The following is a 22,295-nucleotide window of genomic DNA, read 5'->3' as shown; positions in this document are numbered from 1 at the left end:
CGTGAAGGGTTACCCTCCAGTGTGGTTTGCACTAGAGTGGAAATGTGCATGGGCTGAGGCAGGGTTTTGACAGAGAAGAAAGGATTCTTCTGCCTTGGGGGACCCATGGAAAGAGTCATTGAGGAGACAACCCATGAGCACCTTGGGGAATTCTTTTAGGCGTAAGTCAGGCTGCTGGAGAGCAAAGGCATTTTCTTGAATGCACAGTTACTGTTGTTCAGTTGCTAAGTCATGTCCGACTCTGCAGCCCGCCAGGCTCCCTGTCCATAGGATTTCCCAGGCAGGAATACTGGAGTGGGTTGCCATTTCCTCCTCCAGGGGCTCTTTCCAGCCCAGGGACTGAACCTGAGTCTCCCGTGTCTCCTACTTGGCAGGTAGATTTCTTACCTCTGTGCCACCTGGGAAGCCCTGATGCTCTGGATAGTTGATGTGAAAGATAAATGAGAGTCTCTCAACAAATGCTACCTTTTGTTCCTGAAAAGGTCTAGATCCAGACCTGTTGGTATAGAAGTGGGTTGTGTGCCATCATGGTCCTTTTAACTTATTCAATATTCAAGGAATACTATTTGAATAATCTTATATTAAAGATTTTTTTCCCTTCCAAAAATACCTGAGGATGTTTGGACCATTTCATCTGCTTCTGTGTGTATGTATACATATATATTTTTTCTCCTCTAAGATACATAAAAGCTATCTAACTAGGCCTGATTCTGGAACCCATACAAGATTATAAAGTACAAACTAAAAATTATTTATAGTCATTCAGAGTTCAGAGGAAAATGTTAGCTCTAAATTATGTGGCAGAAAAAAAGAAGAAGTTGCAAATGACTTTTGGAAAGTCCCTGTTTGGGTACAAAGAAAATACATTCTCCAAATTTCACTAGATACCTTAAAAAAAATCAAACCAATATCGATATTGTAATAGATTGTGCTGCATTAAATATACATCCATTTGAATCCACATGGAACCAACAGACCGGAGTGGCTAAAAATTCCCTTCATGCATATTTACTTAGCAGAGGGCTCTTGAGAAAAACCCAACCGAAAAACACAACCAAAGCAAACCTGGCTACTTCTCTGAGAGGGTGGAATGACTCCAAAAGATCGTTTCATGTTCAAAAAGCCTAAAACAACTCTGCATGAAAGATGAAAATCCTTCTAATTGGGCATTTACCTTTTCAGAAATAAAAGGCTCAGTAGAAAGAAAAGAAAATGGGAAAAAAAAAAAAAAAAAACCTTCAAAAAACCTTTTTCCTTGGAAGACCAGACTGGAGCCCAAAATAAATCCCCTGAATTTGGCCAAATCATGAAGAGCTGCATTCTCTCTCCCCACCCCTGGTCTAGCTCAGAGAACTCCCAGTGCTCTGAAAGCAAACCTTCTCTGAAATGCCCACCGCTGCACGCCAACATCTGCAGCTCCGACCTTGTGTGGACCTCAGTCTGTCCCCTCTGTGTGCTCCACTCTGACACGTGTCCTCCTCATTTTATGGATGTAGTGACTTACTCAAGGTCACACAGTCTTGCTCTCACCCACATCTTCCGTGTGCCTGGAGCTACCCTCGTGGGAAGTAGGTGACTCCTAGGCCAAGAATAAGCCCACACATCCAGCCACCTGGAATCCCCATCGCACATTTTCCTCTGCTCACCCTCTGGAACCCCCACCTTCACTCTTTCCACCTTGAACTGTACAGATGAGGAAGCTGAAGGTCAGTCAGGTGACCAGGTTCGTGGAAATGACCTCCAGCCTTGGTGGTGCCACCTCCCTGCATCCTGGCCTTTGCTGTCTTCACCTCAACGCCTGCTCCCTCTATCTGCTCGGCTAAGTCTGAGAACAATGGCAGAAAATCCCATAAGTTGGATCTCAGCATTCTTATTAGATCTTACAGTCAACTTAGGGAACAAAACTTCATCTTCACAACAACACAATATGACACAGCACTATGTAACACAACACCACATAACAACCACAACTGCCACTCACAGTTCATGCAGAGAGTGTATGAATGCACCAGAGCGGAAACGGACTAGGCTGAGAACCAGCTTCAGTATTAGCAGGAAGCCAGAGAGCGCCATCCCAAGGGAAGCCTTAAGGGAGGGGTTGTTGAAGTGGGGTCTGCTGGTGAGGCTCAGGGAGGCAGATGACAGTGGAACCTCCAGAAAGGAGCTCTCAACCACTAACTCAGGCATGTCGCTAGATAATTTCCCTACTGTTTGGTTATTTTGCCCATAAATAATTTTCTCCCAGGAGAGAGAGTCAGCTAACAAGTACATAGAGTCAAAGTCATAGAACAATAACAGGAACAGAGTTTAGAAAAAAGGCGATTGGAGAGAAGATGCCTACAGAGAGTCTGGGAACAGGGAAGCTTGCCTGCACATTTTCGAGGGTGGCCTCCTAAATGGCCTCCTGATGTGAAGAACCAACTCTTTGGAAAAGACCCCGATGCTGGGAAAGATTGAAGGCAGGAGGAGATGGGGACAACAGAGGATGAGATTGTTGGACGGCATCACCAACTCAATGGGCATGAATTTGAGCCAACTCCGGGAGACAGTGAAGGACAGGGAAGCCTGGCGTGCTGCAGTCCATGGGGTCGCAAAGAGTCAGACACGACTTGGAGGCTGAACGTGACATGGCATGAGTGGGCTCCCCAGGTGGTGCTAGTGGCAAAGAACCGTCTGCCGATGCAGGACACAGAAGAGATGTGGCTTTGATCCCTGGGTCAGGAAGATCCCCTGGAGAATCCCATGGACTTCGGAGCCTGGTGGGAAGAGTCAGACACGACCGAAGTCACTTAGCACACACGCAGTCTGGTTGGAGTCTCTGATCGTCCGCGTGGACCCCAGCATTGTTGACTGCAAGCTCTCATCCTTTGGCTGTCCACACAAACTGAATTCCGAGAGCCCACACAGTGCCCAGGGATTGAAGAAGGACTGGGCGGGAAGGCTTGGTATAAAGTTTGTCACCAGGCATGTAGACCTAACCAGGTTCCTAGACAGGTGTCTCTCGGGCAGTCTGCTGCAAGAAAAATGAATTGTAAAAGTTGCTGTTGTGACCCTAAAAGCTTCCCCTTGTTATATATTTATTTTTTTAATTTTTACAATGTGTTGGTTTCTGCCGTACAACAACACAAGTCAACCATAATCATACATATATCCCCTCCCTTGTGAGCCTCCCTCCCCTCCCTGCATCTTACCCCTCTAGATCATCGCAGGGTGCCAGGCTGGGCTCTCTGTGCTGTCTGGCAACTTCTCCCCAGCTGTCCACTGTACACGTGACAGTGTGTCTATGTTGAGCTACTTTCTGCACTTGTCCCTCTGTCTCTGTCCCCTTGCTGTGAACACAAGTCCCTTCTCCACGTCTGCGTCTCCATTCCTGCCCTGCAAATTTTCCTAGATTCCATATAGATGCATTCACATACGGTGTTCGTTTTTCTTTTTCTGACTTACTTCACACTAATGACACCTTCACAATGGAGAAAGTGTTGGCTGTTCTTCTTCCTTGAAAACACCGTTAATCCTCCCACCTGATGGAGAGTCTGATGAATCAAAACTGTTGCTTTGAAACGTTAGCTGCCACCAACAAGAATGTCTTAGTGGGGGGTATTCCTGGTTGTTCGGAAGCATATTCTTGGGGAAGAAAGGAAATTAAAATGAAAAGGAGAGATTAGAAGATAGCAAGGCTGTGCACCACCGCCTAAGGGTAATTTCAAATGAAAAACACACCTCTCAGAATGGTTTGAAAAATCGGTTCCAGCATAAGGGCCTCCTCTATTTTCTGTCTGTAATCTATGACAGGGAACAAACTGAGCTACGCAAAAATGCATCATGACGTATAGGATTATAGAAATTAAACTGATGTCTTCGCTGCAGAAAGCGGGAGCGGGGGCTCTTTCAGGGCCCGAGAGTGGGCTCTTGTCTAACGCTTGGAAATGAATTGTCTGAGGAGACACAGGTGCCAAGGAGACACACACAGCAAGAAACTTTATTGGAGAGGGTGCCCGGGCGGAGGGCAGCAGGGCGCGGGAACCCCGGAGAACTGCTCTGACACGAGGCTCACAGTCTGGGGTTTTATAGTCATGCGGTTAGTTTCTGGGTTGTCTTTGGCCAATCACTGACTCAGAGTCCTTCCTGGTGCACGCATAGCTCAGCCAGCATGGATGCTGGCAAGAAGGCTTCTGGGAGGTGGAAGGACACGTGGGGTCTCCTTTTGACCTTTCCCGAATTCTTCCTGTTGGTGCTGGCTTATTAGTTCCATGTTCCTTACCACAACCTCCAGTGATAAAACAACTCACGCGAACAGTAACTATGACATCTGGCCAGGGTGAGGGCTTTCAGTAAGTGTGTTTCCCCTAACATCTCTACAATGCCAAACATCCAAACAAGGAGAAAAGATGTGATGGACTTGAAGGCAAGCTGGAATATCGAAATACTCCTGTGTCCTTGGAAACCTGCCTCTGAAATGGAGTGAAGGGGCTTCTCTTTTTCTCTGAACATAAGTTGTGTTGTGCGTTGAGTTGATTAAATGATAACAAGTTACAAAGGCTGTACCTTTAAAGAGCATGAAATCAGAAAGAATTGTCAAATCTGAGCATTTGCAAAGATCCTCAGCAGTGCCCTTGTTCAACCTTCCTCTACTCCAGACTTCAATTATTCATCAACTGAGTCATTCATTGATTCATTCAGTGGAAGTACTGGCTCTGCCACTGGCTTGCTGTGTGACCTTCAGTGTGTTTCATAACCTCTCTGTGCCTCCAGCACCTCATCTCTAAAACTGTGGATAATAATAGCACCTACCACCTGGTAGGTACTAGATGAGTTAATACTTGGAAGGTGTTTAGAACAGGACCCTGCCGAGTGCCTGTTTTATAAGTGCTCGCAGAGTGCATGCTGCGATCATCATCAGCTTTCGAGTTAAGCAATGCCTTGCTCAGCTTCCCCTGAATTGTTTCCTCACTTTGACTCTACCAAGTGGTTAATGCTCCTCTGCTTGAATGTTGCCAGTGATGGCCCTCTGATTTCTGGACACCTCTGTGGATTAGAAAGCTCCTCCTCACACAGAGCTTCCATCCACAGAGGACTTCCTGAAGGAGGTGGTAAGGTGGGGGTGGGGCATCTCTGGAGCTGTCTGAATTTAAGGCTGGGAAAGTTCTTTGGGCTTAAGAAGCTATGGTGTGGCCCCTGGACACTAGTAGTAGAGAGGGTCCTCTGGAGACTCTGGACATGACATTTTAGACGCTCCCTGCCCTGTATTTCACCACTGAGATAGCTCAGGTAGAGGCCTGACCCATATGATTCCTCATTAGCAGGCGGAGCCAGAGTGAGAAACCACCCTGAGTTCAGGGCTGTCACGGCTGACTTGGGCAGCTCAAGGTGTCCTGGAGACGAGCTTCCAATGTGCAGAGCACAGGACGCGGCAGCAGGCACAGACTGGGGTGCCAAGGGCTCCTAGGTAACCCCACCGGGCAGGCCTCCTCCTCTAGTGATCCCCACTGTGTTTTCTCCTCAGTCTCCTAGACCTCCCTCTTGACCCCCAGTCTCCCTGAGATGGCCCTCTGAGCAAGTCCATGTTGGTTTTTGTGAATTCTGGCATCTCTCTGCCCTTCTCTCCTCCCTAAGTCCCGTTCCCAGGAAATACCACTTCTGGACACTCTGCACTCATTTAACCTTCTAAACAGGGCTTTTCGGTCCTTCTTGTTTTCAGTATTTTGACAGTTGAGAACACCAAGGCTCATGGAAGTGGGCCACTTGACCTCAGGCCCCCCAGGTGGGAACTGGTCCCCTGCCAGCACACCCCCACGTGTCCCGTCCACCCCCATGTGACAGCAGCTTCCTTCCACTTCCCTTCAGTTGTTCTGAGAATCAGATAGTGAGTGAAAGTCACTCAGTCATGTCTGACTCTTTGCAACCCTATGGACTACACAGTCCATGAAATTCTCTAGGCTAGAATACTGGAGTAGGTAGCCCTTCCTTTCTCCAGGGGATCTTCCCAACCCTGGGATCGAACCCAGGTCTCCCGCATTGCAGGCAGATTCTTTACCAGCTGAGCTACCAGGGAAGCCCAAGAATACTGGAGTGGGTAGCCTATCCCTTCTCCAGCAGATCTGCCTGACCCAGGGATCGAACTGGGGTCCCGGCATTGCAGGCGGATTTTTTACCAGCTGAGCTATCAGGGAAATCCGGGAATCAGATAAGAGGCTGAAAAGAATGAAGGCCCTCCTTCACCAAACGATACTTCAAAGGACTATAATTAGGACACTTACTGGTGGCACTCGGTCACATTCGCTATGGACAGGACAGACGCTGCGTGATGCCAGCGTGTCCTCCAGCCCAAGGTTTTCACGGTCAGCACTGGTTTTTTTCCCTGACGCTCTCTCACTCTCCCTTCTTTCTTTTTCTTCCTTCTTTCTTTCCCCTCATCCACTGTCTTGCCCCAAAGTACATAGTTCAGCCTCCTTCATTTGGCCATGGTTGCCTAGAAAACAAACACGTGCCTGTGTCACGATTTCTCCCAGTTCTGACAGACACGAAACAGTGCCCACCAGGCCCCGGGGAGGCTGCCCAGCCTCCCATCTCCCTCCTCTGCAGGCAAAATCAGGGTACCCAACAAGAACATCCACGAGGGCACCTCCTGCCCTGGAAACCATGGAGGGCAGAGAGGTCAGTGAAGGCTGAGGTTAGGGGAGAGAACAGGTCCACTGTTTGTTAGCTGTGGAGTGTGGGGCAAGTGCCTACCATGCCTGAGCCTCAGTCTCCCCACCAGTACTCTGGGGACACCACCACCCATCTTTCTGGCTGAGAGTTAAGATAAATCAGGCAGGAGAGGGTAGGGGAAAGGCCCAGAGGAAAGATGGTCTTCAGGCTGGAAGATGGGAGAGCCAGGGCATGGGGGACCGTGGAGTGGGACCCACATTTGGAGCCAAGGGCATCTCCCCAGCCATATGATCAGTAGAAGGAGAAAGAGGAAAACTTCAAGGCACCCACTTTGTGGGTCCCAACCGCTCTGCCCTCTTCAAGCCGTGATCAAGGTATCTTTTCCTGCGAGCAGAAAGAGATTTAGGCAGACCCACGTTTTAGGTGAACCAGCAAACTGAGGTTTGCAGTGGGTGGGAGGCAGAGGCCTGAGGAGCTCCTGGGTAGTCCACGTGGGAGTGTTTGTGTTGCTCCGGTGTGAGAAGTGGTGACTATCTCTTTGGGGTTCAAGAGCTCATTGTACTCAGATGCTGAGAAATTAGAAAGTGAAAGCCACTTGGAGATTTCCAGTCTGGTTGCAGAGGTAACTGGGGGGCCATGGATGACCACAGGGAGCATGGCAACTGGACAGCCCAGGGGACCGTGCTGTCCCTCCCATCCCAGGCCTGTGGGATTTGAGGTGTAGGAGGACACCCTTCTGGAGCCCAACCAGGCTGGAGGGTGAAGAGGAAGCCTGGGGCTCAAGACGGCCCTGGCTTTGAATCACATCTCTGCTGATTTCTAACTGTGTGGCTGTGGGCAGATACCTTACTCTTTCAGAGCCTCAGTTTCTGCATCCTTGAAATGGGGATAAGACTACCACCCTCAAGAGGCTGGCCTCGCAGGTTGAATGAAATCACACACGTGGAATGTGACTGTGGTGCTGGCCTTGTTGCCCGGATGCATTCCATGGTAGCTGTTGTTATAATAATATCTCCCTTGGCAGAGCAGCCAGAACTAAACAGTCAGGCCCTGGATTCAGAAATCCACTCCTTCTCAGGACTCCAGCATGTGGAACCCTTTCAGAGAGGGAGGGTGCACGCTAGCTTTCCCAGCCTGGTGAACATACCTGCTTCTTGCCCGAGTTCTGACTGGCTTCTTCAGCCCACACACCAAGATGGGGGAGGTGCGGCGAAACCCTGGAGAGGGCCAAGCTGCTGCACTCAGCTTCCTTTCGCTCTCGTTATTAGCCCTGTCATCTGTGGTTTGCACGCTCAGAATTTCTGCCTTCACACCCCACTTTCAGTCCTGCCCGACATTCTAGCACTTACACAGGCTTTTCTAGGGCATCTCACCGTTTACCCTTGCTCTTCTGTGTCATCTGTTCTTATAGCAAGCTGATCTAGCCAGTTTCAGTTCTTTTTCTCATCCTCCATGATCACTGAATGCTGCTGGTCAGGAATTGAGATTAAGAAACCACCCACTTAACCCGTGCCCTCTCTCACTGGGTACAGAGTGAGGTGGTTCTTACTGTCTGCCCGAGTCCCCTTCCCCACAGTTGGAAGAGCCTGCAAGTGTACTGCCGTCCCCATCAGGGCAGAGCAGAGTGCTTGCACAGCACAGAAGAAGCTCAGTAAGCGCTGATTGAAGGGAGCCGTGTTAGTCCTGATCTTAAATGGAGTCCACCTAGGAATTAGTTCATCATTCAGGCTCCACTCTTTACTATGACCATGAGCAAGTTACTTCATCTCTGCAAGCCTCCGCTTACTCATCTACACAGCGATTGCAGATAATAATACTGCACACATCACAGGACCATTATGAGGAGCCACTGAACTTTTGAGTACAAAGGGCCTAGTTTGGCAAAATCTTCACAAACATTTAAAAATGGTACCTGCTACTATCACTACTGCTAGTTTTACCTTATAATTTTTATTAAAGCAACTTCATGTTGTTTCTTATTCTCTTGCTTTGCAGCACAGCCCTGTAAGGCATTGAAGGAGGTAGAGTTTCCATTTTACTAGTAAGTAAACTATGACTCAGAGAAAGGCTGTTTTTCTAAACTCACACAGCTAGACTTTGTGTGGCTGGCCTCCTCTGCTTGGCATACCTTGCTAGCCAGCCACACTGTTTTGGAACATGATATGACCGTGGGCCTCTGAGAAAAGATTCCTGTAATTTAAAAGCACAGCAGTATTTTTTTCACCTAGGCCCAGTGTTAATAATTATTCAGATGATCTTTTTTTTTTTTTGACTTGGAGGAGAAAGGCTATGCTTTATTAAGCAAACTGCTATACTCCAGGTGTGATGGAGAGTTTCATATCCTGTTCCCTGCTCTATCCTAAGAAGAAACAGAATTGGAGAACACGCTCTCTTATAAGATTTATTGCATTCTGTTGCACAGAAGAGAGGAATTTCAGGTGGTAGATGCACTAACAGGGGCAAAGAAGGAATGATTTATGAATCCAGATTAGGAGAAGTGAGAACTCGCTGATTCGTTTGACTGGAATTTGTCCTAATCTGTGCACCGGCTGGAATTTGTGGGCATGTTTCTTGCCTCAGGTCTCCTGGTTTAAGCCCAGCAGTTTACCATTAAGGACCCAGTTGGTAGCTGGTTGCTGCCAGTTGGATGGAGAGAAATGAGGGGGCAAGCCCTGAGCCTGGAACCAGAAGCCTCTGGTCCATGTTCCCACAGCCCTGTTTTCAGCTGTGTGATCCATGGGCCCACCTCTCCAGGCCTCAGTTTCTTCATTTGTACCTTGGAGAGTCACATGAGCTTTTCTGCTCCCTTTCCAAAAATGAGGATTACATCTGATCCGTTTTCCTATGTAGTCCCTGTGTAGGAACACATTTCACCATTTTTAAGAACTGAGTTAGAAACAATTGTGGAAGCCTTGGGAAAGTAGGAGGAATAGAAGAAGATGCAGGGCAGGAGGGCATAGGGAAGAAAGTTGTGATGTGGGATGTTAGAAGAGATTTTTAGGGCTTCCCTGGCAGCTCAGTGGTAAAGAATCCGCCTGCCAGTGCAGGAGACACGGGTTCAATCCCTGATCTGGGAAGATCCCACATACCACAGAGCAACTAAGCCCGTGAGCCACAACAATTAAAGCCTGTGAGCCCTAGAACCCATGCTCTGCAACGGGAGAAGCCACTGCCCCGAGAAGCTTGTGCACTGCAACTCGAGAGTAGCCCCCGCTCACCATGACTAGAGAAAAACCTGCGCACCAACGAAGACTCAGCAAAGCCAAAAATATACATAAATACAATTATTCAAAACAAGAAGAGATTTTAAAGGATCAGTTAAAATCAGAAATCAGGGAGAGTCAAAGTAGCTGATGAGGCTGCTTCTCCTGGGCCCAGCAGGTAAGGCAGTGGGGTCCTCTCTTCTGTGTGATCAGTGCCTTGGGTCCTGTTAGAGCAGCTGAGAACCCCAGGCTCTGGAAGGTGGGTGATGCTTGTGGGGCACAGATCCCGTTTCTAAAGGCCCCATGGTTGCAAGCTTGCTAGTTGGGGTTGGAAATCCAATGCAGTTGCCAAGATATTACGTATCATTCCCTGTGCTATACAGTAGCTCCTTGTTGGTTATCTATTTTACATGCAGAAGTGTGTATATTTTAATTTCAAACTCCTAATTTATCTGCCCCCCTTTCCCCTTTGGTAAACATAAGTTTGTTTTCTATGTTTGTGAGTCTATTTCTGTTTTGTAAATAAGTTCATTTTTTTTAAGATTCCACATATAACTAATACCACGTGATATTTATCTCTGTCTGGCTTACTTTCACTTGGCATGAGAATCTCTAGGTCCATCTATGTTGATATGGCTTTATTTCATTCTTTTCTTTAGGGCTGAGTAGTATTCTGTTTTATATGTATGTATATGTATGTATGTATATATCTCACATCTTTAGGGCTGAGTAGTATTCTGTTATATATATATATATATATATAAACATCTTCTTTGTCCATTCATCTGTTGATGGACACTTAGGTTGCTTCCATCTCTTCGCTGTTGTGGGTAGTGATGCTCACTTACTCATTCATTCTATAGTCATTACTGAGTGCCCCCATCCCCGAGTGCCCCCTTTACCCATACAGTGTCCAGTGGGGGTGGGGAAATCTAGTTTTAGGTAAAGTCAGTAAAATACTGTCCTTTCCACCACCCCTAAGGCCTTCAGTCTCATGAGAACAATGGCCGATAGAACTGAAGTGATGGCTTGCGCTTGGTAAATTCTTGTTAAACGGAAGAGTGAACCAGGGGAGATCAGCACAGGAAACCATGGAGTCCCTGTAAGGTTCCCTAACCCATTTCAGGGTAAGGAGAGCATGGTGTCAAAGCAAACATCTTGGAAGTGTGGTGCATGAAGTGCTTTGCTCATTCTCTGACTCAGGAGATAGTAATTGACTTTCCCCCGGGGGGAAGCTGGGTGGTGGCTTGTAGAGTGGCGTCTAGGACAGTTGCCTCACTCTCGCCTCCTGGAATTACGGGGCTGTGAACGATGCTCTGCAGGAGCGCAGGGAATTCTGGGAATGTGTCATGGCAGTGCCTGGCTTTGTCTGTCCATAGAGATGTCCCTGGGAAGTACACTGACACTGAGACCTGAAGGGTGAGTAGAGTGTGGGTGAGGATGGTGTGAGTCAGTAATGGGAGGGAGGAAGGTGTGAGCTGCAGTGTACAAGGACCCCTCTGGCATTGGAGGAGGTGGTAGACACCATTTGGAGTCTGGGGGCAGTGAGCCTCCTCCCCCTTCATTTTTCCAGATAACTGGGGCTGAAAAAAGTTTCATTCCCGGAACTTCCCCTAGCTGCTCTGGCCACTGTGTTTCTTCTGTATAAACATCCCGCCTACATCAGGACCTCCAGATAGAGTCTGTTTATCATCAACACCAGATGCCTGTAGACAAATCTGGAGTCAGTTGATCACTCAATCCTGTTGATTTTATGTGTAAAATAGTTCTTGAATCTTCTCCTCCTGGTCTTGCCCACAGCCCAGCCTTATCCCTGGCCCTCATCGTCTCTTGACAATCAGGCTGATATGGACGGCACAGGCTGACTTTTCTTTCTGACACAAAAAGCGTGTGGTCTCACTGCCAGCAGAGTGAGGATAACTTGGTGGTTGTATCAACTAGCTCTCTCTGCGTAACAAACAGTCTCGAACCTTAGCACCTTCAACAATAAACATTTATTATTTTTCCTTATGCGGTGGGTAAGTAGACTAGGTGTTTCTTTTGGACTAGTCCACTTGGCTGGTGCTCAACTGCCTGTAGTAGCCTCCCTTGCAAGCCTGGGGGCTCAGCTCGGGGGGCTGAAGCTTCTCCCCATGTTGGTTGGTTTTCATCCTGGAGGGGCTAGCTCAGGTGTGCTCCTGTGACTGCAGAATGATTCCCAGCAGCAAGCCAGAGGAAGTCCTCTGTCTACTCATTCTTAAGCCTTTCTTTGTGTCAAGTTTGTTATCATCAGCTTATTGTTCAAAAGCAAGCCACATGGCCAAGTTCGGACTCCAAGGGTGGAGAAACGGCTTTCACTTTGTGGTGGGAGAGGTGGCAAAGCCCCACCACAGAGGGTAGGCTGCAAGGTGATGTGAGTAATAGGGGACCTTCACTGAAATCCTCTCTCGCAGTGGCTGAGATGAAGGCTTTGGAAGCAGACAGGATGGGTGTGTCCTGTCACAGCCTCCTCTCTGCCACTTACTGCTTTTGTCATGCAGGGCAGCTCCACTCATGTCAGCTCTCCAAGCTTCAGCTGCCCATCCGTGTTGTGGGAATAATCAATCTGGGCACCTTGGATTTCAAGAGAGTGTCAGCTAAGAAAATCCATGGTCTGCACACTGCAGTGCTTGGCACACAGAAAGAACTCACCTGAGGGTCTCTGTTCCCGTTCTCAGACGAGGTCTTCGAAAGGCCTTTCCTGTCCAGCCTCAGCCTGGTTTATCCTAACTTTGGTCTCACAATTTTCACCTTCACATCTTACCTATTTCTTTATCTTTGTCCTGAAAGACATTTTCCCCTGAGGCTTTTCTTTTGCCAAACAGCATCTTGCTTGTACCCTGATCAAGGAGCAGCTAAAAATACCATCTCCTCTTCAGATTTGTCTTTCAGACTGAGTTGGCTATTTCTTCCCCAGATATCATGCACACCCTCGTATCATACTTCCCCAGTTTGTTTATTTGTTTCCTCAACCAGGCTGAGCTCCTGGAGGGGTATGAACAATACTTTAGTCACCTTTCTGTCTCTGGCACTTGACTCTGAGCATGGAACAGAATAGGGGTTTATTTACAAAATATTTGATGTATAAATCATTGGCTGGGTGAATGCGGAAGTGGGTAAATGCCTTTTAATTATGTTGAGTCATCTTCAAAAGGCAGTGAGTGAAACGTCAAAGCTGACAAGCTTCTATCGTCTTCACTTCCAGCTGGTACTGTTTTCAAATTCAACCTTTCTGATGTGGAAATGCCAGTAGAAGTGATCAGCATCTCCAGGGGCTGTGGTGAGCAGACACTCTGAGCTTTGTGTCCGGGACAGTCGTCTGAAGAGCGGAGATGGACACTCCCTCAGCCCACTGAGGTAATGACTAACACCAGTGAGAAGCTCTTTCCTGTTTCTTCTGTGGATTACATCAGGTTGTGAGGAGAAGATGGAGGTGGGAGAGATTGCCCCTGTTTCTTGATCTCTTTGCAACTTGGGTATTCCATAAAGAGGGCTTTCTCCCTCCAGGAGAAACGTGCGCCTCTTAGAATATCAAGCAACCTCTCTGTTTTTTAGAGGTCTTTGTGCTCTCATGAAAACTGGGAGATCCTTCTATGACAAGTGCCTGTCATCCCAAAGAAGCGCTACAATCACAGTCTGGTGCAATGACAGTCTGGCGTGTCCTGGGGTGAGCGCTCAGCCAGCAAACCCTGTGACCCACAGGACAAGTCCCTCCTGGCCATGTTTTAGAAATAAAGTTTTACTGGCACTCAGCCAAGCTCATCCATCAGGGCTATCTGTGGTATGTCACACCACAGCAACCATTGCGACAGAGAAAGTGTGGCCCCAAAGGTTGAAATATGTACAGACCGGTCCTTAAGACAAAAACAAAATGTGTCGGTCCCTGGTCTAGAGCTGAGCTGTCCACAGATATCCACTCCATCTGTGGCTATTTAAATTTTAATAAATGAAAATTAAATAAAGTTAAACCCAGAGCATTCTTTTCAATTAAAAACGAGTTTTTTTCAGTTAGTTCATTTTTATATAATTGAAAATTTACAGGTAAGCTTGCAAGAATAGTCATGGGTACCCTTTACCCAGATTTCTCAATGTTAGCATTTTATATATCCCAGCGTTATTATAAACACAGTGCAGCTGAGTCAGAAGCTGAGCATTGATTTGCTGCTAACATTGATCTGTAGTTCACAACACTGACCTTTTTTGACACAGTCAAGCCAATTATTTTCCAGAATATCCCTCAGTTTGTGTTTGTCTGATGTGTCCTTGTGATTCGATTGAGGCTGTGGGCTCTTGCCAGGAATCCCACAGAACTGATGCTGGGTCCTCAGCGTCTCCTGTTAGGAGGAGGGTGTCGGTCTGTCTCAGAGCTGGTGATGTTGCTTTGTCATCTGGTTGAGGTGGCCTCTGCGAGGTGTCTGCATGTGAAATTACCATTCCATTTTTTGTAATTATCAAGTATCTTATTGGGAGCGTCTCTAAGACTCTGTAAACATCCTTTTACTCCTTAATCTGCCACACGAGCTTTAGCATCTATTGATGGTTCTTCCCTGCATCAGTTTATTATCAGCATGGTTACCAAATAGCGATTTTTCTCATCTCATTGTTTATTTTTCATTTGTTAGTTGGTTTTCCACCATAGAAAAGAACATTCCTCCTTCCTTTCCTTCTTTATGCGGGTTGTGAACTGGCAGATTTTAACTGTACTTAATAAATTTTAATCCTTTGTTATCATTAGTTCTTTTGATATTTTAAAGTTGTCCCAAATGTATCCAGTGAGGGATGGCTGCGGCATCTTTTTAACATCTCCCTGTTGGTTTTTTGGTCACTCTCTTACTTGTTGGTGAGACACAATATTCTAGCCTCATTTTATGCTTCCTCTGCCCAGCCTCAGAGTTAGCATTTTTCAAGGAATCCTTGTGCTCTTCAGTGCAGGATGTTATTTAGAAGTGCCATCTGGTGACAAGGCGTGTCCTTTATTACTAGGGTAGCATTGCTCCCAGGCCCTCTGGGCAGACGGAGCGGGCAATGTGAAATGGGTGGGGGGTGTGTGCATGGCTATACACACACCCATGTTTTTATGCATACATCTTCACATATACATCCACCCACATCATATATACGTGTTTCTATATGTACATATACACACCATCTAGACTATTTCTAACTCACACATGTGGGTGTGTGCTCAGTCGCTTGGTCACGTCCGACTCTGTGACCCTATGGACTGCAGCCTGCCACACTCCTCTGTCCATGGGATTTTCCAGGAAAGAATACTGGAGTGGGTTGCCTTGCCCTCCTGCAGGGGATCTTCCCAACCCAGGGACTGAACCTGTGTGTCCTGCTTTGGCAGATGGATTCTTTACTGCGGCACCACCTGAGAAGCCCATTTCTAACTCAACCTATCTCTGTGTTAAAACCACCTTACGTGCACACTGATGGTGCTGGAATGTTCTTGATGCACATCTAAATGCTGGAGTCACCCCGCCCCTGCTGTCAGCACCATCATTCACCACATTTACTAAACTATGGATCACATCCTGTCCAGACCCCTTCCTGGCCATTACTGCTCACAAAATCCCAGTGGCCCAAGTTCAGAGGAGGAAGCAAGATTCTGAAAAATTCCTTAACTTGTGCAAAGTGATGCAGCCAGCGAATGTGGCATGCTTGCAGAGAGTGCCTGTCTGCAGGCTGACATTTGATCAGATGGCCCTGGGAGATGAAACAGTCTCAGAGGGAAGAAACAGAGAAGGTGGGGGGAGCATATGTCCCCGTGGATCAGGGCATCTCAGGCCCTCGCAGCAGCAAGAGAGCCAAACGATGCTGGTGGACACTCTCTCCTTTGCGTCACACCCCAGGAGCTGTGCTTATGACTATATCACTGATAGAGCCGTGTCACATGTAACAGGACGTGTGGCGATGCACGTGGTGGAGATGTGCGTCCGTGTGTGATTGCGGTGTGCCTGTGTGCTTCCTGGCGGGTGGCGTGTGGCTGCTGTCCTAGGCCTGCAGAGACCTTGATCTGGTTGAAGGTGTGATTACAGAACTGGGCCTCTCTGGGGAGCAGGCATTTCCTCTCGCACTGGGGTTTTCTGGGAGGGAGCTACTTAAGCACAGAGGCCTTAACGTAAATACATTTGTGTTCCCAGCTCTCAGCAGAATATTTGCAGAATGTGCAGTAGATCCGTGCTACTTTTATTTGTGCTTCAACCAAATCAGAACTGAGTCAGAGAGCTCTCAGATCTCTTGATACACCAGGCCCTGTTCTAGTCAGACAGAGACCCAGAGAGTTCACGTGCTGGCGAACGGCGGGGAAGGCAGGAGATTGGCCTTGAGCAGTAAGAACTGGATCTGTGAGTGGCAGGGCTGGGGGCAGGCAGAGGGGGCCCCGGGAGGATCACAGGGTAGACATGGTGGCCCACGAAGGTGACTCTAAGATGTTTAAGGAACTGAATCCCACTGCAGATAAAACAGTGAAGGGGGGCAGCAAGCAGGGGCTGCTGATCTAAGGACAGGTGAGGGGACTCAGTTGCTCTCCCCTGGGGTCTGTGGCCCCCCGCCACCCCCAGAGCCAGGCCCATTTCCTGCCATGAGTCCTTTCAGGCCTGAAGAGTGTACATTCTCTCCCTCAGACCTCAAGCATTTCCTCTCCCAAAATAAATTTCATCAGCCGGCCCACAGGCAAACTGTAGGCCAAGGCACTCTGCTAGATAAGAGCATGGCCTGGCAGTCGTTAGGGGCATGGAAACGGACAGCAGGGAAAGGCTGGTGGAATTTCTGTTGCTGATAACCTTTAAGAAAGGAGCGCTCGTTACAGAAGCCAAGGCTGTGTCCCAGGAAGGCAGGAGCCCTTTCTGAGTATCTGAGATGCTATCAGGTGGAAAAGGATTAGCTTGTCCTGGGCGGGTCTGAGGAGGGAACCCAAGTGGAAAAAGTGAAATGAACAAATTTCTGTTCACAGCATGTTTTTCCTTCTCACTCCCTCATTCATTCATTCATTCAACGAGCACAACTGGGTGCCTGGCACTGGGCTGAGCACTGGAGGGAAAACAGAATAAGACAAGGGCTATATCTTCAGCATGTTAATAATTTAGTGGGTTCCCACTGTAGGGCACAGGGAACTCTGCTCAATGTTAGGTGGCAGCCTGGATGAGAGAGGAGTTTGGGGCAGAATGGATACCTGTACATGTAAGGCTGAGCCCCTCTGCTGTCCACATGAAATTATCACAGCATTGTTAATCACTGTTGTTGTTGTTTAGTCGCTCAGTCGTATCTGAGTCTTTTGCGACACCGTGGATTGTAGCCCGCCAGGCTCCTCTGTCCATGCGATTTCCCAAGCAAGAATAACTGGAGTGGGTTAACATTTCCTTCTTCAGGGCATCTTCCTGACCCAGGGATCGAATCCATGTCTCCTACATTGGCAGGTGGATTCTTTACCTCTGAGCCACCTGGGAAGCCCCGCTAGTCAGCTATACTCCAATATAAAATAAAACTTAAAAAAAATAATTTAATGGGAGAAACAGATGAACAAATTAGTGATATGTAGATATGCAGTTATGAGTTCTGTGAGGCTGGAAGCTAATAGAATGTAGGTGTTCTCTTTAAGAAAAGAATATAAGGTTAGGAATTTAAAAGACAAGCCCTAGCTTAATGGGGATCCTCTAAAGGTCCCTGGTCCCTAGGCTTCCTTGGCCTGGCCCAGGCCTCCAGTGGGGGAGGTGAAAGGGCACGAGGGTTTGTTTCCTGCAGGAGGCGGGATGAACACTTGGCAGAAAGGCCTGCAGCAGGAATTCTGGGGTCCATGCAGTAAGGCCCCCACATACGAACCTTCAAGTTGGGAACTTTCAAAGATGCAGACGTGCGAATGCCAGTTAGTAAATCATGAAAATTAGTCCATGTGTCTGACTACACTGTCATTGTCACCTGGGCGCATCTTTTACAAGCGGTTGTCTTCTGTGTGCCTTACTGTGCAGCACCGTGTAGAGAACAGTAGTGCAGGGCCTTTTATCTCAAGCTCAGGATGCCCAGAAGCAAGCGTAGAAGCTGCGGCAACGTAGCTCTACTGTAGTTTTCAAGGTATTGTATTGTAAGATTAAAAAAAATTTTTTTATTATTTTTTTATGTCTTATTTGTGTGAAAAGTTTTATAAGCCTGTTACAGTGCAGCACTAGATAGCAGGTTGTGTTATTTGGGTGCCTAAGCTAACTTGGGAGAAGGCAGTGGCACCCCACTCCAGTACTCTTGCCTGGAAAATCCCATGGATGGAGGAGCCTGGTAGGCTGCAGTCCGTGGGGTCGTGAAGAGTCAGACACGACTGAGCGACTTCACTTTCATGCATTGGAGAAGGAGATGGCAACCCACTCCAGTGTTCTTGTCTGGAGAATCCCAGGGACGGGGGAGCCTGGTGGGCTGCCGTCTATGGGGTCGCACAGAGTCGGACACAACTGAAGCGACTTAGCAGTAGCAGTAGCAGTAAGCTAACTTGGTTGGACTTTCAACTTACAAATGTGCTCTTTTTTTCTTTTTAGTTTAATCTTGAAATGTATTTTTATTTTTTTAAATTAAATTAATTTATTTTAATTGGAGGCTAATTACTTTACAATTACTTTACAAATGTGCTCTTAAAATGGAACTTGTTCATATGTAGGGACCTTTCTGTATAGTAGGGCAGCCTCGTCTTCTGGGTCCCTTGAGCCTTTGTCCTTGGGCTAAAGACTTTTTTTCCTTAATGCTGCCAGGATTTTCACAGGTGCTCTCCTTAGAGTTCTGCAGCCTGACCGTGTGATCCCACTTCCAGGAAGGTGTTCTGTGGAATCGCCTGGACTTAGGGGTGTAAGCGCTGGTGGGGTGAGTGTGGGCACTTACAGAGGGCTGGCCAGGCTCTCCTGACAGCCCTGAATATTGACAACTTTACCCCCACAGCCATGCTGAAAGCCAGCTGCCCACATTCTTCCTGTTCTACTGATGATGGAACCGAGGCACAGGGTGGCTAAGTCACTTGCTCACAGACACACGGCTAACAAGTGGAGGAGTTGGGCTTTCAAGGTACCTAGTCTACCTCCAGGGCTCCGGAGGCAGGGCTTGCTCCATTGCCTCTCCTTGATCCTCGCTGCCTAACTCTTTTATAGCAGCATTATGGAAACATCCCGAGTGTCCAACATTGGCGAGTGGCTAAAGGACATCCATAGAATGGGATATTACATACTTGATCCTTACAGAGAGTTCTTTTTTTAACAAAATTTATTTATCGTTAACTGGAAGATAATTGCTTTACAATGCTGTGTTGGTTTCTGTCACACATCAACATGAACCAGCCGTAGGTATACGCGTGTCCCCTCCCTCTGGAACCTCCCTCATACCTTCCACCTCATCCCACCTATCTAGGTCATACAGAGAATTCTCACCAGCACGTTGAAACGCTTTGATTAGGTGCAACCGTGGAACATATAAGAAATGGCAGTGGCAACAGTGTTTCAGGGCCTGAACCCCCTCTCAGCCTCTGTACCCTCTCCTGGATGGTCATAACGGCTTGTTGGTTCACACATCCATCCAACAGGTTTTAACCCAGCCCGTTATGTGCCTGGTACTGGGAAGGTGATGATGACAAACTCAAACATGAACTCTGCTCTCCTGCCGCTAATTTACATCCAGCTTCTTTTTAAATTAATTTGTATTGGAGTATAGTTGCTTAACAGTGTTGTGTTCGTCTCTGCTGTACAGCCAAGTGAATCAGCTACACATGTACATATATCCCCTTCTGTTCTGGATTTCCTTCCCACTTAGGTCACCACAAAGCACTGAATAGAGTTCCCTGTGCTGTACAACAGGTTCTCAGTTCACTATTTTATTCATAGATAAACCCGTCTCTTACATCTCCTGTATTGGCAGGTGGGTTCTTTACCACCGATGCCACCTGGGAAGCCGGTTTTACGCAGAGTAGTATATATATGGGGCTTCCCTGGTGGCTCAGTGGTAAAGAAAGAATCCATCTGCAATGCAGGAGACCCAGGTTCAATCCCTGGGTCAGGAAGATCCCCTGGAGGAGGAAATGGCAACCCACTCCAGTATTCTTGTCTAGAGAATCCCCTGGACAGAGGAGCCCAGCGGGCTACAGTCCATGGGGTCGCAGAGTTGGACACGACTGAAGCAACTGGACATGTGTGCACACAGCGTATATGTGTCAATCCAACTCTTTCAGTTCATCCCGACCTACTTCCTCCCCTTGGTGTCCATACGTTTGTTCTCTCTATCGTATATTAACACGTATGTGTGGAATCTGGAAAAATGGTACAGGTGACCCTATTTGCAAAGCAGAAATATCGTCCGGCTTCTGACTGCAAGGTCTGCCTGGGCTTTCTCCCTCCATGTGACCCTGGACCTATTTTCCTGGGACTTTGATTGACCCCCAGCCCTCAGATCCAGCCCCCATCTGCACCTATTGCCTCATTTCTAAAACGGACTAAGGAGCCACAGACCTCCTGGACTTCAGAGCATAGGCTCTTCACAGTCGTCAGCAGCCACACCTCACATCATTACCACCTTCTAGAAAAGGTGGAGAAGGAAATGGCAACCCACTCCAGTGTTTTTGCCTGGAGAATCCCAGGGACAGCGGAGCCTGGTGGGCTGCCATCTCTGGTGTTGCACAGAGGCGGACACGACTGAAGCGACTTAGCAGCAAGCAGTAGTAGCAGTAGAAAAGGTCAGGCTCCTGACAGCTGCAGGGAGTGCCCTCCTCCCTGAATGTTCAAACATCCAGCCCCCGTGGACAGCCAAGCTGGAATGGAGGAAGCAGGGGCCCTGGATTCTAAAGAAAAAGCTTCAGGATGGCTCTCCAATTGCCAGCCGTGCATCCTTAACCTGATGAGCTTTGTTCCCTCCATTGATGGGGCCAGTCCCACCCACCAGGGGAGATGAACCCCCACGGCGACAGGCAGGCTGTGGCAGGTTCAAGGCCTGGAGTGGCACCCGCCTGGCAGCACCCACGTCTGTCCCTCTCCAGCTTTGGGGGATCAGATCAGACTTTTTACAGATCAGATCCCTGATCTGTAAGAAATGGGATGGTCACAGTACCCACCTACAAGGGGTTGTGAGAATTAAATGAGATGATGATGCAGAAAGCTGGGCGCGGTGCCTGGCCCATAGGCAATGCTGGATAAGTTACAGCCCTGTTATAAGTGTTATTACATTATAGCTGTGCTGGAGGGATGTGGGTGAGCTGTGAGGGTAGCAGGGGAAGGTGTCTGGTTACAGCACAGACCCCTGGGGTAGCTGCTGCTGTCAGGCCCAGAGGCCTTAACAACATTAGTGTCACAGGAGGGCATCCACCCAAAGCGTGGACATCTGTCGTTGTTGTTATTGTTCAGTCGCTCAGTTGTGTCCGACTCTTTGCGACCCCATGGACTGCAACATGCCAGGCTTCCTTGTCCTTCACCATCTCCCGGAGCTTGCTCAAACTCATGTCTGTCGAGTCAGTGATGCCATCCAACCATCTCATCCTCTGCCATCCCCTTCTCCTCCTGCCTTCAGTCTTTCCTAGCATTAGGGTCTTTTCCAATGAGTCTGTTCTTCACATCAGGTGGCCAAAGTATTGGAGTTTCAGCTTCAACAACAGTCCTTCCAATGAATATTCAGGACTGATATCCTTTAGGATGGACTGGTTGGATCTCCTTGCAGTCCAAGGGACTCAAGAGTCTTCTCCAACACCACAGTTCAAAAGCATCAATTCTTCGACATTCAGCCCTCTTTATAGTCCAACTCTCACATCCATACATGACTCCTGGGAAAACCATAGCTTTGTCAGCAAAACAATGTCCTTTTAGAAGCCAAGCCCGCAGACTGAGTTATTCTCCAGAAAACAATTTCTATTCTATTCAGACCCGGCTGATAAGCATTTGGGTGTTCACCAATAATGTTTGTTCCTGAAGGGCATTGAGTTGTGCCTTTCCTTCTTTCACTGACCATTTCCCTTATGGTCTAGGGACCAAGTCCAGATCCCACCACAGGACAGACAAGGCCAACATGACCTGGTTATCTGCCAAGATCCTCAGCCTTATCACTACTCTCTGGCCTTGTAGTTCTTATTATGATTACAAGATGAACCTCAGCAATGACCATCAGGGAACCTCATTATCAGTTCAGTCGCTCAGTCGTGTCCGACTCTTTGCGACCCCACAAATTGCAGCACGCCAGGCCTCCCTGTCCATCACCAATTCCCGGAGTTCACTCAAACTCACGTCCATCGAGTCAGTGATGCCATCCAGCCATCTCATCCTCTGTCGTCCCCTTCTCCTCCTGCCCCCAATCCCTCCCAGCATCAGAGTCTTTTCCAATGAGTCAACTCTTCGCATGAGGTGGCCAAAGTACCGGAGTTTCAGCTTTAGCATCATTCCTTCCAAAGAACACCCAGGGCTGATCTCCTTTAGAATGGAC

At 48.0% G+C, this 22,295-nt stretch overlaps 1 protein-coding gene across 8 annotated transcripts in view; it reads left to right on the top strand.

Moving 5' to 3' along the window:
• ST3GAL1 (ST3 beta-galactoside alpha-2,3-sialyltransferase 1) overlaps positions 1 to 22,295 on the top strand; it is a 92,782-nt gene that overhangs the window by 6,096 nt on the left and 64,391 nt on the right. For 6 of the 8 annotated variants that reach the window (XR_015140333.1, XR_015140330.1, XR_015140331.1 and 3 more), the window contains exon 2: positions 13,075 to 13,226. The exons of 1 other annotated variant lie outside the window; for it this stretch is intronic. The gene's annotated coding sequence lies outside the window, so the exon portion shown is untranslated. Of the gene's footprint in view, positions 1 to 13,074; positions 13,227 to 13,424; positions 14,601 to 22,295 lie in introns of those variants that run through there. One more of the 8 variants, XR_015140332.1, reaches the window with a different exon arrangement.

The sequence above is a fragment of the Bos grunniens genome, chromosome 14 (genome assembly GCF_055505025.1).
Source record: "Bos grunniens cultivar Pamir isolate PY7600 chromosome 14, Bosgru_T2T1.0, whole genome shotgun sequence".
NCBI lineage: Eukaryota > Metazoa > Chordata > Mammalia > Artiodactyla > Bovidae > Bos > Bos grunniens.
Note: the sequence above shows the minus strand (reverse complement) of the source record. Positions and strands in the feature narration are given on the sequence as shown.